This window comes from Elgaria multicarinata, chromosome 2 (genome assembly GCF_023053635.1).
Source record: "Elgaria multicarinata webbii isolate HBS135686 ecotype San Diego chromosome 2, rElgMul1.1.pri, whole genome shotgun sequence".
In the NCBI taxonomy this organism is placed as follows: domain Eukaryota; kingdom Metazoa; phylum Chordata; class Lepidosauria; order Squamata; family Anguidae; genus Elgaria; species Elgaria multicarinata.
The window spans coordinates 169,349,136-169,355,135 of NC_086172.1; positions in this window are offsets into that span (position 1 = coordinate 169,349,136).

Below are 6,000 nucleotides of genomic sequence, written 5' to 3' on the forward strand. Positions count from 1 at the left end.
CAAAATCGGTTCATTACCTTGGATAGCTCCTTTAGAGTTCTGGCTGGTTCTGACTGAAACCGACCCACTGGAATAGGAGCCACCAGCATCCGCTGCTCTCAGTCTATATGCCCCTCTGTTAAAATTCGCCTTTAGGATGCCTAGCCAGGCTTAACAAACCACCCATAGCCCATGGGCTGTTTTGGGGTTGGGGTGGATTGTTAACCATGCCAACAACCTGCGTTGTGCTGGGTTTGGACATCTGATAAGCCACGCCGCACATCCGCACATCACAGCTTGTACATTCACAATGGCCACCAGCATGGACCGCAACAAACCATGGTTTCAATAAGCCATGGTGGGCTGTGGCGATCGTGCGAACCGGGTCATTGTGTATTTTCAGTGCTGGGGCCCAGTGGCCTAACTTGGTAGGAGGCAGCTTCACGTTTCCATGAAATTTATCCCTAAAAACCCTTCCCACAGGTGGTGGTGATGATAAGAGAGAAAAATATACACCACTAGCCAAGGAAGTTAAGGAACTATGGTAGCAGTAAAAGGTCACAATTATCCCATTAGTCACATCAGTCACCGGCAGAAACTGGGCCTACCAAAATATATCCACACCAACAGGCCTACACAAAACATGTTCAATATTCAGGAAATTAGTCTAGAAATGGCCAGGGGTGGGGCAGGGAGGAGACCAGGGCGGCTGCTTTACAATTATTCCTATGGCCGCCCCAGCCTCCTCCCCTCCCCTCCAAAGCACTGCTGCTAGATGGGCCAAATCACCCATCTAGCAGAAATGCAGGGTGGCTGGAGAGTGGAGGTGATGATCGCCTCCACTCTATGCCTGCCCGGCATTGGATACTCAGCAGCCTCTGAGTTCAGAGGCTGCAGGCTATCCACATAAGATTGGCCCCTTAAACTACAGCATGCTGGTATTTGGGGGCATTTGGGGCCCATCCCCTTTGCCTTTGCCTGACCGCTCCAAGAGGTTCTCCAAAATCGAATGCAGCCCTCGGGCCGAAAGAAGTTCAGCATCCCTAAACTACCAAATCCCTGACATACAGCCATCCTGCCTCTGCTTATTTATTTCTTTATTTATTACATATTTATACTGCCCAACAGCCTAGGCTCGCTGGGCAATTTACAACTAAAACCATAACATCTAATTTAAAACTTTAAAATCACATCAAACCAGACTAAGTTAGAGTCCAGGGGGAAAAGATATGTTTTTAGGAGGCGTTTAAAAAGGTATTACATTTTTTGCCTCCTGAACTGCATGAGGGAGGGTTTTCCAGAGGGTGGGGGCCGCTACAAAGAAGGCCCTGCAGTCGAGGTTCTTCTAGAAATGGGCAGGGGTGGGGCAGGGAGGAGACCAGGGCAGCTGCTTTACAATTATTCCTATGGCCGCCCCAGCCTCCTCTCCTCCCCTCCAAGGCACTGCTGTTCTTCATGACGACATTCTCTTCATCTCGGAATGATGAGCAGGGCCTCCTCTGCAGAATGGAAATGTCGCCTGGGTGTATATAAGGGAAGGCGGTCTGCTAGGTATCCTGGTCCCAAGTTGTTTAGGGCTTTGTAAGATAATAGCATGACATTGTACATGGCTGGGTAGCTAACAGGCAGCAAGTGCAATTCTTTTAACACTGGTTAAATACCTGCAGTATAGGAGAACCTCCCCACACACAAAGGCTGTCTTAGGTGTCGAGGCAGAGGGCGGGCAATAGCTGCTTCTCCTGCTCACCACCACCACCACTACCCTCTCCTTAGGGCGAAATCTGACATGCTGCTTTCTCTTGCATACCGCAGTGGCTTGTGGAGGGTGAGGGCTACGGCAGCGGCTTCTGCTGTAGTGCAGCTTGGCTGGATGGCTTGAGTTATCTGGCATCATTTCATCTGGATGCATCTCTTTGGCAGGATGTCTGCCCTTTGGATATTTTAAGTTTATGTTCCTCCACAGGGTCCTAGGAGCAGTGGGTAATATAGCACGAATCATTGATACAAACTTCAATATCAGGTGTTTAACATAGGGCTGTGCACTGACACACACACACCCCAAAGTGCTTCGTGGCCTGATCCGGAACGAGATCCAGAGGGGTGGATCGAGATTTTGCCCCCCCCTTCCCTACTTACTTGCCTCCACAGCAGGTGGCGGAGGCAGGTAAGTGGGGACGGGGACAAAATGGGGCCGAATAAGCCCCCTCCCCCCTTACCTGGCTCCGCTGCCGTCGCCACCTCTCCCCCCACACACACACTTACCTGCCTCCGTCGCAGTCCATCACCGGCTTCAACTGAGGCCCAGGCCTGCTTCCGCTTTGAGGACTGGGCTTCAGTTGAAGCCTGTACCGGACCGCAATGGACACAGGTAAGCCCCCTTCCCCCCTGTCCCCTTACCTGGCTCCGCTGCCGCCACCATACAAACTGTGGCGGTGGCACCAGGTGAGCCCCCCTCCCCCCCTTAACTGCGTTCAGAGCCCAGGATGGAGGCGAACCGCTTCGCCTCAATCTGTAGCTCCCCTGACCCGATTTGGATCCACCTTTGGCGGAAGCGAATCGGGCCGCTGCGCTCCTGCTTCTACGACCTGAAACGGAGCGGAGCACAGCCCTAGTTTAACAGTAAAAAAATAGAAGCACCGCGGAGGCCTTCAAGAGGCAGCTGGACAGCCATCTGTCAAGGATGCTTTAAGGTGGATTCCTGCATTGAGCAGGGGGTTGGACTCGATGGCCTTAGAGGCCCCTTCCAACTCTACTATGATTCTATGATTTCATGGTGTGAAGTCAGGAGATGGAGCCACCGCTGGACAAGGGAGAAGAGTGGATTCCAGGCCAGCTCTGTGGCAGGGAAGCAGAAGAGCAACGGCACTGCACCAGTGGCACCATGTGGGGAGTGAGACAGTCCAGCTCTGCAGCAGCTGCCACCCATATATGACCTGGTCACAACAGCCCAGAGTACCAGTTGAGGATGGGTTGTTGTTGAACCGTGGGCTGTTGTTGAATCATAGCTTGCTGTTGAATCGTAGGTTGTCATTTCATGACCAACCCAGAGTTCACAACTCGACAACAAACCATGGGTTCTCGTTAAGGGTTGTTTGTGGTTAAACCCTGATGCAGGGTTCACACATAACGACAGCCCCATGATTCAACAACAACCCATACTCAACTAGGGTGACCATATGAAAAGGAGGACAGGGCTCCTGTATCTTTAACAGTTGCATAGACAAGGGAATTTCAGCAGGTGTCATTTGTATATATGAAGAACCTGGTGAAAATCCCTCTTCATCACAACAGTTAAAGCTGCGAGAGCTATACTAGAGTGACCAGATTTAAATGAGGGCAGGGCACCTGCAGCTGTAACTGTGGTGATGAAGAGGGAATTTCACCAGGTTCTCCGTATATACAAATGACACCTGCTGAAGTTCCCTTTTCTATGCAACTGTTAAAGATACAGGAGCCCTGTCCTCCTTTTCATATGGTCACCCTAATTCAACCCACATTGTGGGTTGTTGTTATGTGTGAACCAGGCCTGTGTGTATATTAGAGTAGGCACTGAGACCTGGTGGGGACAACGGTGTGGCTCTTTTCTGCTGGAAAAGCACCGATTAGTAAATTAAGCGCAGAGGACAACAGCAGGGCTTCTGGAGATGAACAAAATGGCCAGCCAGGCTGATATGGAGGATGGGGCTTATTGAACTGTTCTCGTCCCAGGCCATGTAGGGTTTTAAAGATCAAAATCAACACCTTCAATTGGAGGCTGGTAACAAGTAACCTGGTTTGAGAGCAGGTTCCCAGCCCTTGATATTACCTTTCCTGGTGCCAGCTGGAAGATGACTAATGCTCCCAGAGAAGCAGGGAGGAGACAGAAGAAAAGAGCTCCATGACTACATCAGCGACCTTTACGTAACACAAGCAAGCTAGGCTGGTTTGTGTCATGGGGGGAAAAAAACAGCTGGGAGAATTGTGCAGGATTGCTCCATCCACTGGATTGCAGAGCAGGAGGTTTCTGAGTTCCAGGAAACGCAGCTAGGATCTCAGCCCCAGGCTCCGAGTTCTTACGAATAGTTTCTCCACAAAGCACACCTAAAGGTATATTTGCTTGGGGGCAATTCATGCCCCTGCTTGAGCACTTTAGCACAGAAAATGTTGCCCCCAAATGAAGTAAATGGGGCATGGGGGATCTCATGTTGCCATGGCTTCTTGGGCCATGCAAGCAGGGTGGCATGAAGGGGCTGGATTGCCTGTTAAGCTCAGCGTTCTGCAGAACATAGGCTGACCATATGGAAAGGAGGACAGGGTTCCTGTATCTTTAGAACCTGTATTGGAAAGGGAATTTCAGCAGGTGTCATTGTTATGCATGCAGCACTTGGTGAAATTCCCTCTTCATCACAACAGTTAAAGCTGCAGGAGCCCTGCCCTCTTTTGTATCTGGTCACTAGAGCAGGGTTCCAGCAGCTATAACTGTTGTGATGAAGAGGGAATTTCACCAGGTGCTGCATGCATAACAATGACACCTGCTGAAATTCCCTTTTCAGTGCAACTGTTAAAGATACAGGAGCCCTGTCCTCCTTTCCATATGGTCACCCTAGCAGAGCAGAGGCTCAGTCAAATCAGGGACTCCATCTTTAATGGCAGTGCTTTAAAATCCTCTGCAATCCGGAACATGTTGACCGCTTTCTTAGGGCAAAAGAGGGGAACAATGGGTGAAGATAGGGGTTCCAATGCTTCTGGGTCAGCGGCGCATTTGAAATTTGGGGAGAGAGCCAAGGGTGCTCTCACAGAATGGTCATTCACAAAATGGCAGCCACGGTGGGCGTGGACGGTCACAAAACCAGTTTCGCAGAAGGCGAACTGGTGAGACTCAAGAAAAAGTAACTTGCCCATGAACCTAAGCACGAGGCAGGGTTGGGCTCTGAGCTCCAAAACACAGAACCACTGTTCTGAACCCACATAAAAATGGTGCTGGTGTAGGGTGACCATATGGAAAGGAGGACAAGGCTCCTGTACCTTTAACAACTGTATAGAAAAGGGAATTTCAGCAGGCGTTATTTGTATGCATGCAGCGCCTGCTGAAATCCCCTCTTTATCTCAACAGTTAAAGCTGCAGGAACCTTGCCCTCTTTTGTATTTGATCAAGAGGGTAGAGCACCTGCAGCTTTAACTGTTGCGATGAAGAGGGGATTTCACCAGCTGCTGCATGCATACAAATAGCACCTGCTGAAATTCCCTTTTCTATACAATAGTTAAAGGTACAGGAGCCCTGTCCTCCTTTCCATATGGTCACCCTAAGGGCAACCCTTTGTTTCGCAGCATGCCAGACTCCCTGTTGTTGTTGTTGTTGTTTTAAAAATGTAATAAATAAAATAAAAATTAGGCGGGCCTGGTGGGCATCAAAAGATGCACCATGTTGGAGACCCAAGAATACCACAGGAACACTATAGAGTGGTAAGTCTTTTTGGTGGTGTTGCATCAAGGCGGAAAGGACTGTCCCTTCTCAATGCTGCCTTGATGCATCTCCCAGCCAGCCAGCCCTCCCCGGTCTTTTCATGAGCTTTCAGATGGCATTTCATTTTACACACGCTCTCATACTTGCTGAGTATGAGTTTGAGCTCCTGGCTGTGCAAGGTTCGTGTCACTCTCTGTTCCATCATTCTCTCGCCGTACCATGGATATCCGGCACAGGCTGTTTTAAAGAAATGGGTCATGCTCAACATGCACTCTTCCGCTATCTGTCAGGACCCATCCGCCTCTCTGCGGCTGCCTCGTGCAGCCCAGCGCAAGACACCAAGAGTCTGAGAACCTGGGTTCAGTTTCCAGCATGATTCTGGATCACCTTGGATACAAAACCAGGCCCGTTTGAAATCCAGGGTGTGTCTCTACCCCACAGCTGATTGCAACATGCAAACTTTACAAGTCTTGGACTGTCTTTGTGCCTGCCCATCGTCTTTTAAACCTTCCAGTGCAATTGAAGCAATAATTCACCTCTGAATTACTTCTTGAACTGCTGCTAGTTAGTGTAGGGTC